Source organism: Plectrocnemia conspersa, unplaced genomic scaffold, assembly GCF_051122295.1.
Source record: "Plectrocnemia conspersa isolate PC_06_02 unplaced genomic scaffold, ASM5112229v1 ptg000005l, whole genome shotgun sequence".
Lineage (NCBI taxonomy): Eukaryota > Metazoa > Arthropoda > Insecta > Trichoptera > Polycentropodidae > Plectrocnemia > Plectrocnemia conspersa.
This window is the reverse complement of record NW_028277169.1, coordinates 7939593-7951940: the sequence shown is the minus strand read 5'-3', so window position 1 is coordinate 7951940 and position 12348 is coordinate 7939593. Positions and strand designations below refer to the sequence as shown.

The 12348-nt window shown below is 28.3% G+C and overlaps 1 protein-coding gene and 1 long non-coding RNA gene across 45 annotated transcripts in view; one reads left to right on the top strand and one right to left on the bottom strand.

Moving 5' to 3' along the window:
* LOC148234762 (uncharacterized) overlaps positions 1 to 12348 on the top strand; it is a 564675-nt gene that overhangs the window by 80819 nt on the left and 471508 nt on the right. The gene's annotated exons all lie outside the window — the stretch shown is intronic.
* On the bottom strand, positions 256 to 11879 carry LOC148234777 (uncharacterized). 2 transcript variants are annotated; one of them, XR_015809813.1, is made up of 3 exons: positions 11164 to 11879; positions 1207 to 8877; positions 256 to 1138 (listed from the first exon to the last, which is right to left on the bottom strand). It is a non-coding gene; the product is annotated as an uncharacterized LOC148234777 (long non-coding RNA). The 2 variants fall into 2 exon arrangements; XR_015809812.1 differs by having other exon boundaries at positions 1207 to 11879.

The following is a 12348-nucleotide window of genomic DNA, read 5'->3' as shown; positions in this document are numbered from 1 at the left end:
ACGAAGATCGCAGAAGCTGCCGCTTCTCTCTTCACATCCACTGGTTCAGTTCAATGTATCGAATATAGATCAAACTCACTCTGGAGACGGAATTTGCAGTTTTCGGACGCTTCTCAATTGTTGCGCAACATATTTAATATTAATTAATAATCTTTGTCATAACAAAATACCCCCCCCCCCTCCCCGAAAGCTAAGATCAACAATTTAAAAATGTGAAATAGGAGATAATTCATAATAAATTAATAACGCTGCTCAATAATGGATCAATTTGTATTTTACGCTTCACATACAAATTTGTTTAATTACATAATTGGCACAAAAATACTATTTTAAGAACACATTACAGATCTTTAGTACACGTGTTTTAAAACGTATATACATGGCAAAAGAATTATGTGTGTACATATTTTATTTACATTTATACCAGTGGCGTGCCGTTCATACATGCTGTTGATTCAAAACATCAATCTGCATCAACCGTACATGCTGTTGACGTTTTGAATCTACCGCATGTATGGATGGCACACCACTGATTTATACATTAATAATACATGTAATTGTTGTATAAAAACTATATTTCATAATATTACAATAATTATTATTTTGGTAACATTATTAGTTTATAATTGTATTATAAACCTTAAACTAATACTTTGATAAAAAGACAAACACTGGTTTTTAAATATTTATTCAATAGTTGGCATTTTAAATATTATTATATGTATAGTCTGTTAATGTCTATTTGTTGATACAAAACTGCTGGAATTAAATAAATAAAATATGAAATATTGAACTCTGTAAAAATGATTCAATCTATTTTTTTATTTTAAAAAAATCCAGCATCTGTACCTGAGCGTATTATATACACACATACATAAATATGTAGTTGTTATAAGTAAAAGATTTTTATCTCAATAAAGATAAAACCATTAACGACGAAATGTAGTGGCGTGGTTGTGACTTCCGCGTACCTTGACTATTTCCGTATCCATAGTATTAATGAAAGCCTTACATCCACGATTGACATGCGTAGAGCAGGGCCATCTTTTGTATCTCGAATCTTCCCTTGCTCTTGTGAAATACGTAAAGCCTTTGTAAGCGATCAGATTCTTTCCCCTTTGGGATTGTATTATTTTTCCTGAAAGTGAAGCAATTTATATATATTATTAAAAATATATTAAAATAATAAGAGGGTAATAAGCTTACACACTCAGCGTGGAAAGTTTGGCTTATGGTTGTGGTTATCGTTAATCTTGATAATTTGGTTTTCGATCGTGTGTATGAAGGCTTTGCAGCGGTGGTTTATATGTGTGGAACAAGGCCACCTCTTCATTTTCGTGTCGTCTCTAGATCTGGTGAAGTAAGTGTAACCTTTGAATGCAATCAACTGTCTTCCTCTTCTCGAAATTAACATTTGAGCTAAAAATGTAAAGAAAAACATTATTTTAGATATACTTAGTTTTAAACATTATTTCCTATAAGCATGATAGGAATACTCACGAATATATAAATATATAAAAAGGAGTTGCGCAACAGTATGTCATATAAAATAAAACATCTATAAATTACAGCAAAGGTTACACAACTTAATAAGAAAATAAGCGCAGACAACTGATATTTTAAATTAAATTTTTTTTTTTTATTATTTATAAAATAACATAAAAAATATGATTTATACAATGAATGTTTCAGGATATGCAATAGTATACTTTATAAGGTTTATTGGTTCACTCTTAAAGCTTCACTAAATCTTGTAGATAGTCGTTGACTCAAACACTCTCTAGTTACCTTCTCATTCTCAATCGAATTTTAAGATTAAAATTGTAATGCTGCTCGGTTGTCAAAGTTTGAACTTAGATGTATTGGCTCGTACCGTTTTCTTATCTGCGAGCGACATTTTTATTTAACATTTTTAGGTCGGCGTTTTAAACGCAATTCGATAAATACATTCGTTTAAGGTGGGGAGCGGTTTTTTGATTTGTCGAATATGGCGTTTACTTTTAGCGAATTCCTTCGAAGGTTTGTTTTAGTAATGTGCTATTTGTGGTGTATTTTACTCATTAAATATTTATTCATATATTTTTCGTCGTTGTCGTACTTAATTAAAAAAACAGTACTCTTTATAAATCTTATATCTCTCTCTCTATAAATCACCGACAAATTTTTCTATTTATTTGAATTTTGCAAATATGTAAAAAAATATTATTTAATTATAATGTTTTTTTTATATGATTTTTTTTGTTTTATCTGGGGCAGTGGCGTAGCGAAGGAAGAGGGAAGGGGGTCCGGGGGCTGGACCCCCACTTGACGGAGTGATTTTATGTTGATTAAAAATAAATTACAAAAATTATCTTGCCTTTTTTCTTGACAACCCCCCCCCCCCCTTGACAAAATCCTGGCTACGCCACTGATCTAGGGTACCTTAAACAGTGAAAAATCGATCACCGTACATGTACGTTTCATAGACATTTAAAAGCGACATATACAAAAAAAGTTGCGTCCTCGTCTCCCAATTTTAGCCAAACGGAGATTTTCAACAACGTGTTAAAATTGCCTAATTTTTAAATTGAGTATTTTAGTTACATATACAATTATTTATGTATTGCAAAATATCTTATTGGTAGTATATTACAAAATGCATTAAAATTTTCTGTTTGTAATATATTGCATATTAAAAACATTTACTAACCCTTTTATTATAAATAATATAAAAATCATAGATATTCTTAGGGTAAAATAAAACTCAAATAAACATCTATTTATTTATTTTTAATTTATTTACATGAACATTTCTTCTTAATATGTTTAAAACTAGATTGTAAAGTTTGTATTTTATTTCAACATAAAATTAATTTTAAAAAAGCACAATTTTCTAAAACTGATTTTACAAATTTATGTTTGTATTATAAATGAAATATTATTTAAAAATAAAAACATTTTCAACGAATTATCTTAAAAACTAATTGAGTTCTTGTATTTCAATTTTTAAAACCTTAATTGAAATTGTATAAATATCAAAGAATTATATAGAATTTAATTAATAATAATATGTTGAAAAAATAAAACATAAATTTATATTATTAATATAAAAAAACGTAGAGCTGCAATTGAATGTTACGCAAAATAAGTAACACTACTTTACTACACTATACATGACAAAATCAACACTAATAAAAACTTTCATTATTTTTTAAGAGATTCGGATTTTTTGCATCACATATAGTTATATTTAATTTTGGGTGTTTAATTTCATCCCTTTGGGGATGATTATGTGTAGTATTAGAATCGACAATACACTCGTTCTCTGTGTAGACATAAGCGCGACATCCTCTGTACAAATGTGTTGAACATAACCATTTGTGTCTAATAGAATCTCGATTTGGTGTCCTGTTGCAAAATGTGTATCCATTAATCTTTATCATCGTCCTTCCTCTTCGCGACTTTGTATATTCAGCTAAAAATAAAAAATAGTGTTTGTAGTATAATAAAAAAATAATATATTATAAAAACTACTACACAAATAAATAATAAAAAAAGTAAAATGGTCAGTCTCCTTTATTACTTTTCAATAACACGAATAATTTTTATTTTATGTACAAAACAATTTTGAAGAATAAAAATTCGCCCAACATATATTATACTCATTATATTAACGTCAGATTTTTGTAAATTAATAACATTATAGGTACCAAGAGTTCGTTTTTTTACTAAGCTAACTTTAATGGTCATTTATAGTTCTTTCAGAATATTTTCCATGCATAAAATATTTTAAAACATAGCATAGGATTTTATCATAAAAATATCATTTTGTGCAAGTGTATGTTATACGAGTGCCATTATTAAAAACATTCGGAAACAACATAATGATATTTACGAACATAGCACGCAAATCTGGCGTCAACATACCCCTCAACATGAAACGTTGCATAATGACGAGCATTTCAGCGAGTTTAACTCACATTTCTTTCTCATTGATCACATATTAACATACATAGTAATAATAAATAAACACAAATACATTTTAATACAAGGATGAAAACATTAAAATAGTAAAATAATATTGTTAAACTAAATTTATATACAATAAAACGAACCTTACTTTGAATAAAGTAGAAGACACAGATATAAAATTTTGATACATATAATTTAATATAATAATTATATAAAAATATAAAACATAACAAAATAGAAATTTAAAAGTACATGCAAATAAAATTTTTATTTATGTATTTTAACAGATTACAAATTTAAATCTACATCTTCACTATATTTTATTTTTGAAATAAAAATCTTTGGAATATCATTCATCATTTTGATTCGTGAGATGCGTAATTTATGTTATTAAAATATGTATTAGCACATAACAAATCTTATACACATAATTAAACAAAGACAAGATGACTTATTATTTTTAAAATTTACATATACCCTTTATATTATATATATTGATATATGAAGATAAACAGTGGAATGAACACGATAGATAAAATAATTAGCCTTGGAACATGACTATCGATTATTTAACAAATATAATTTTAATATTAATATTTAATATTATTTATTAAATTAAATAAAATAAACTTCGTATAATACCGCGTTCACACTTTATAAGTAAATGAGTCCGATTTAAGTCCGTCGATTTTTTGGCATTTGTAATAAATAAATAGTTGGGAATTGTTTTTAAAATTTCTGAATACTTGCGTTGATGCGAACACAGCATTATAAGAAATTTGCCTTAGAATGTAGAATAAAACATACTATATAGGCGATACCAAGGCACAGAACACGTATTAAACTATTAGACATAATGACAAAGTTAAAGTTATCAAATGGACAGTAATAGTAAAATTTTCTAATTAAAGATGATATTTTATAAAATCAATGGCAGGTGATTTTTAGATTACAAATCTATTTTGGAGTGTGATTATGGAAGTTTCTCTTCGATAGTATGCTATTTCCTATCGAGTGTAGTCTTGCGTTGCAGTGCTTTTTTTGATGCGTGGCGCAGACCCACACTGTTTTAGCGCCTGATTTTTTGATCACTCTGTACGTATAACCACCTAGTCTTATCAACACCGCTCCTCTGGGTGACTCGAAAAGTACTGCTTCTGTAATAAAAAACAAAGGTCAGTACCAATTTATTTAATACAATATTTTACGATAAGGAAAAAAAATAAAATATATACAAAAATAAAAATTTAGTGTTATTGTGAGGTATAATATATATTTTTTTTAAATAAAAATAAGGTGATGTGAAGTTTAATATTGTTTCATTCATTAAACAAATAATATATAGAAATACCAATGCCAAGAAATTGCGTACAAATCATTGTAAACGATACAAGGGACTAAGATATGCGCCACATATTTTCTCAATAATTTTTGTATAAATTAATTTTGTACTTACCATTCAACAAAGTAATGCATGCTCATCAGGCGCGTATGGTGAGATACTTTTTCTTTCGTTCGCTCGCGTGTTAGGTGACAAAAGTGAGTGAGAGATAAGGGCGTCGGAACGCACGTTCCGCACGCCTTAGACATGTTTTTTTGTCTTGATCTTATCAAGGTTTTGAACCATATGCAACTGAACCTTGAGTCTGTGTTGAAAAAACAATGGTATCAAAATGTTCGTATTAGAATCCATTACTATTCGCCTCTCATGCTAAGCATTTTTTTATAATAATAAAAATCTGCGTATACATTTGTTTTTATATTTTTAATATATTTATTTTGTAGTTTAAAATAAATGAATAGCATACACTGTATAAAATAGATCATATTTATATATATGAGGGAATATAAATAAGTGATTATACAAGGGACACAATGCCCTTGCATCTCACCATACGCGCCTGATGCTCATGCTATTCGTTTAAATAAAACAAATAATTATTAGTAGAAATCTTTTTTAATATTGACAGAAATAACTGCAATGAGAACTATTTAATACAAAATAATTTAATTTAAAATAAAATTTTGCAAAAAAATGTGTTCTAGCATCTAGGTATTTTTTCTTAATGACTTTATGTGAATAAATTACAATATTTTTTTATTGGATTTTACTCTTATTCAATTTCGGTACTGATCGATGCATAAAATAATTTATGAGCTTGTAATATAAATAATGTGTTTTTCTATTTATATGGCAAATTCTTTAGCTCTTTTATATTTCAATGCGAATAATAGCTTATTAAGAGCACCATAGATTATAAAACAATATATAGTTTTACATACCTAATTTAACATAATACATACAATTCTATATATGTATGTAAAAAAATCATTTCTGCTTCCATCTAAGCTATAAAAATTCGTTGTCTTTTTTTAAAGACAACGAATCTGCATTTGTACGAATACTCTTAAGCACTTTTTAAGCTTATAATACATATTCTGGATTCTCAATTGCTTATGTATGTCATTTGTAAGGATAACAAAGAAAATATGATCCCTGGGGTGATTCAGGAAATACTCCTCGGAGCAACGAGTACCTAAGCTCACACATTGACGTTGGTCGCTTAAGTAACCCGAGAAAAAGCTATAAAGACAGTTGCTTAACTAAGAATTTGGATTTTAAAATCTGTACATTGTCTAAATAATACATAATCATTAGATATTCCAATAAGTCATACAAATGATCAAACTACATTTTTAAAAATCATCGCCAGAAGCGACAAGCGAGAAAGGTCAATTAGAGGATCAGTCACAGTTGAGTCATCCTCGAGGAAGTTAAGCCTACCATGGGGTTCCAACCAAAGTCGATTGAACTCCCCAAAAGTCATTAGAGCGCCATTGAAGGGCCAGTCTCACATAGACATCATGCGCGACTGAAGTACTCACAGAGACTGCAGCCTCTAGAGCTGTGCAACGGACTCTAGGCTCGCCACGAAGAATGCGCACGCAGGAGGATCGACTTTAAAAAATTATGAATAATTAAGACTGTATTTAAATAATAAATTCCATTAAGCTGTAGGTAAAGGATCTGAATAGAAAATAATTGACACTGTTATTCTCGTGGTAATATGAGATGAGTTTCATTATTTATTAAATTATTTATTTACAACTTGTGATCCATCAATTATTTCATTACACCGTTTAGTTCTCAACGTTAAAAAGTAATAACCAAATATATAGAAAGATTTATTCCAAAATATTATACAAAAAATATCAAATAAAACAAGTTATTCCTTAAAAATCATCAATTTATTTTCGTATAAGTTACAAAATACATGTACATATCGTCGGTTTAGTTCTAATACCATTTTTAATTCATATTTGATGATTTTTATCTACGTTGGCCTTTTGTTATTTGTGTTTCGTATTCAATTTAGAATACAATTAATCAACGAGAAGTCCAATCTTCGGTCGAAAGATTAATCTATATTACTAATATAATAGGTAAATTAGTATTCAATTAACTCGAATAACTATTTAAATGAAACTTATTTTAAATATTTATTTGAACAGCGAATTACATTTTATGTACATGTGTTTTGAGCATGTGTGTTCTCTCTAGCTGCCTTATGGTATTATAGTGAAATCTCAGTATAGCGAAGCTCACAACACAATTGAATGAAAATTCTTTATATTGAATATAAGGAATATGATATATTTTTATTTTATTTTTAATTACCATATTACTACAAAATCAAAATAACTTCTTATAAGATTGATGTAATGAACACAATCAATTTTGTTAAGAAAATGTTTTATAAAAAAGTTTGAGGGTCGGCGAAACACAGTGAACACATCTGGCACACGCCAAGTCAAAGACGAACTGTATTCGGAGAAATATTGTGTCATTCTTAAATTAGGATCAAAATATTTCGTTACACTGAGAGCAGTCTTCGTTACAATGAAAACATTTAGTATGAAAGTTTTACAGGGACAAATAGAAGATTCGTTATACTGGGAATTTCGTTATAATAAAGATATTTCACTGAATTTGGTTCAAATTTGCTATTCGAATTAAAAAAATACATATTCGGTGTTACAAATAAACCCACCACATAATTTTAAATTATTACATTTTAGATATGTGATATTATGTATTAAAAATAATATTAGCTTTTAGCTAATACAGAGTATTAAATATATAATAAATTTATTTATATAGAATTTAACAAAATATTTTTTATTTTAAGTTTTCAAATATAGGTTTCTCTGTAGTTTAAATAAATATTTTTTTATATGAGCTTTCGTCCGTAATGAGAAGGATATCTTCAGGTTTCGATCAAATGAATCCACGAAACGATGAATCATTTGACTGACACATGAAGATATCTGCTACATTACAGACTAAAAATATAAATTTAAAATGCAAAGAAAACAATTTTATATACATACATATGGCACAAATATTATATAAATTATAGCAAGACTAGAAGCATAGGCGTTTCAGAAACACGATTTATTTCTAATAAATATTTATTCATTACATGACACATATGTAGATATATAGGAACTATAAAATAAAGGATAAAATATATTTATTTTCATCTAATCTACTAAACATTTTTTTTATGTTATTATATGATATTAAAATTAAAATTCATACATCATAAAACTTGTTTTATCAATCTGCTACCTTTAAGGTTAAACGACAGATATAACAATATAGAAATAGAGTAAAAAATCTTATATTTTAAAAATAGTTTTTTCAAAATTTCTTTCTTTTCTTCTGGAAGCTCGGTTCGTGAGTGTGCTTGTCTTTCAGCAGAATTATAGCATTATTGGCAGTATGAATAACAGCTCTGCAACCTCTATAACTGTGCGATGCGCAGTACCAGTAGGTCTTAAGACCGACAGTCTTCATCTTTCTGAATGTATGTCCGTTCAATAAAATCAAAGGCTTTCCAAACTTTGATATTCCATATGCAGCTAAAAATATAAATATTATATGTAGAAAGGTGTTAGAAAAATAAAACAGTTTCAAAAGTGTGGATGCCAATCTTAACGACGCACTACATTTCAAAGCGTGAACATATTTATATTTATAAATAATCAACCGATGCAACTGGCCCACCAACATCCGCATCTATGATACACCAAAGACGTTTCAAATCATAAATATATGTGACACTTTAGCAGACGATCAACCAACAGCGAATCGTCCAGAGGACATTAATTCTTACTCAGTTTCGTAATACGGAATTCAACCCGATTTGTTCTGTAGTAAATTGTATTTAGTTACCAGCTTTTTCTTTGGGTACAAAGTCACACTTTTTCGGCCACAAACCCGAAACAAATGTTCCACCCACTAGCTCATCTTTTGTATACACAATAACATATATACATTGCGACCTACTCAGACTTAAGTTAATAAACTTAATATTGAAATCTGAGATTATAAATAAAGATAAACCTCAGAGTTGATAAAGTAAAATGTACGAAACACGATACTCGATGCTTTGACTCTAATGTGATAAATTGATACGTAAGGAACATATTTATCTTACCAAACGTGGGAATGAAAAGAATCTTTGTTTCACATCGCTTATCAGTTAAAAGCGGGAGATAAGGACGAGACTTTGTTTATATGCTAATCTTTTGTTAATATATGATATTTAATTAAAAGCAAATATAGTAAAGAAATCGAATAAAAGTAGTATAAACTCTCTCATAGAAAAATAAATAAATAAATAATATTATTAATTAGTAGTAAAAAACGTATTATTTTAAATATTAATACCAGATTGCTTGTGTTGGTGCAAAACCTATAAATACATACGTAGCATAAAAAAATAGATTATCTGTTCTAAGGTACACATATGAAAGAAAGGCCAACATGTGTCACACAAACAGAAAATAATCCGGAGTAACAATGCGTGACATATATTAAATCTATTAAAATTCCGATGTCATTAAACTTGACTGTAACCCCTGACAAAATATAAATTTTAGTGTCGGAAATATTTAAATTTTGAAGACTTCGATATTGGCCGGTGTTCCAAAGAACCACTGTAGAGCCCACAGAAGCAACAACTTTACAGAAAGGCTATTGTCGAGACTTCTCCAGACTAGAGGCTTCCCCCCAGAGACTGCAACCCCTAGAGTTGCGTAACGGAGACTGCGCCACAAAGTCTACGTCACGAAAGCGCCCCTCAATAACATCAGCCCCATATACCCTAGCACAAGACAGTATTTTTAAAAATATAATTAACAAAATACAAGATATTAGAAGAATAAATTAAAATTTAGTATACACACTTATAGCACATGTTAGTTAATAACTTATACCATATCATCTATATTGCTAATCAATTCTTATTATGTGTAAAAATTTAGTTGGAAAAGGGCAATTCTTTATGTGACTTATTACTTCTTATTGTTCTTTGGGAATTAAGAGTCTCCATATATTAAATAAGATGCAATACCTTATTTTAAACTTTTTTATTGGTCGATTTTATTCTATTTTCAAAGTGAGTGAGATTTTTTATTGTAGATATTTTTCACACAGTAGTTAAAATACATAAAAAAATATAAAAATAAAATACAAATATTTATTAAAATATTAAAAAATAAATATATTTTTAATAAATACATTAAATATATAAACATTGATTTTAAAATGTTTAAATATTATGATGCAATAAGTGTATTTTTTAATCGACATCCAATCGACCCACAATAATGTCATATCGACCACTTAATGACCCATGTCCTAAAACGTTTTGTTGAATGGAGGTTTGATATTAAAAAAATATGAGAGCTCCTCCATTATGTTCTACTTAAATAAGTAAGAAAAATAATAATAGACATTTTTATGTTACATAGAAAAACAGGTATAAAATGCCCAAACAAAATGTAAAAATACTTTCGTCATTTTATTTGGTTTAATTTCACATTTAAAAAAAGCATTTATTTAAGGGTTCAACGTAATTCATTTTTGAAACAATACATTTAATAGCTTTTATAATTAAATTAAATTTAATTTGCAGTTCATTATGTGTAAGAGGACTGTTTTTTTTACGAAAATGCCTCGGATCAATCCGCTCGACTTAGAATATATTTTTATTAGTTCTCGAATAAGCACATTATGAGTATTTGTATTGGTTACTGGTTATTTATACATATTCTAGTAAAATTGAAGTACGCAGCAAAAATTATCTTGATTATTTGCAACTTAGTGATTGTGTGGATTTGTAAATCTAACTATCACATCACCTATAGTGTGCAGTAGTGCTTTGCAACCCTTGGCTCTGTGAGTAGAACATTGCCAATGAACTTTAGGACCGCAAGTTCGCCATTTTGCGTAGCCATATCCCATATATTGTAAAAGTATATTTCCTTTATTAGATATGGAGTATTTAGCTAAAATAAAAAAAATAAACAAAAATTATATTTTTATTATAAACGAGCAGAATATATAAAGCCAAAAATAAATTAAATAATTTTATTACATCAAAATAATAAAATCAGGATTGAAAACATATTTTTAAATTCTTCACATTTATTTATTAGCTATACATTATACAGTTTAAGGAGTTTAATAACTAGTGATTATGTGTTCCTACAACTTTGATGATTATATTATTTATTGTGTATAAAGAAGCGTTACATCTAGTTTTACTGGAACAGCAGCCCCAGCGTATTCTATTTCTGCTCGTAACACGTTGTTTAAAGAATTTATAATCTTTGTATTTTATCAAAGTCGATAGCTTAGAAGACAACACAAACTCGGCTGAAACAAATTAGGTGGTTAGATTATGAACAATATATAGGATTAAAATAAGAGCTAACCAATATACTTAAGTATGTCTAATAACTATAATTAGTGATCAAATTAAAATTGTAGTATTTTGTTTAAAATTTGTCAATTGAATCTGATGCGTTTTAATAATTTATTTTATGCACATACATTTATTTCTAATGAAAATTTGTTTTTGTTGCAAGTTTGTGAAGTTAAAAGCGGCTGATATTCTCCGTATTTTACAGGTTATCTCGGTCGATACTCAGCGAAGCTCCGCTTGGTGCGAGTTCCAAGTTGGAAGCGAAGTGGTCGTAGTATACCGTGAAGTTCTTAAAGGAAGTGAGTGTAGTACTTATTTGCTCTTATATTTCCCCTCTCTGATATAGAATAGAGCATAGTTCTATCAATATAGTCAATGCAATGATTCGGGCGGAAACAGACAGTTAAGATTTGGCATTGCTATAAACGTGTCACTTAAATGGGGTTTAGGTGTCTACGTCTAGGTACCAGCCACTTTACACTGACTTTCTTTGTTGATGCATAATTGTAATAATGCTACTTTTGTTTATTAACGATTATAAAAATATTCATAATTTTAAATTTTTCGCTGATAATCTTAAAGTATTCATTTAAATATATCACATTAGCGATTGTACAAA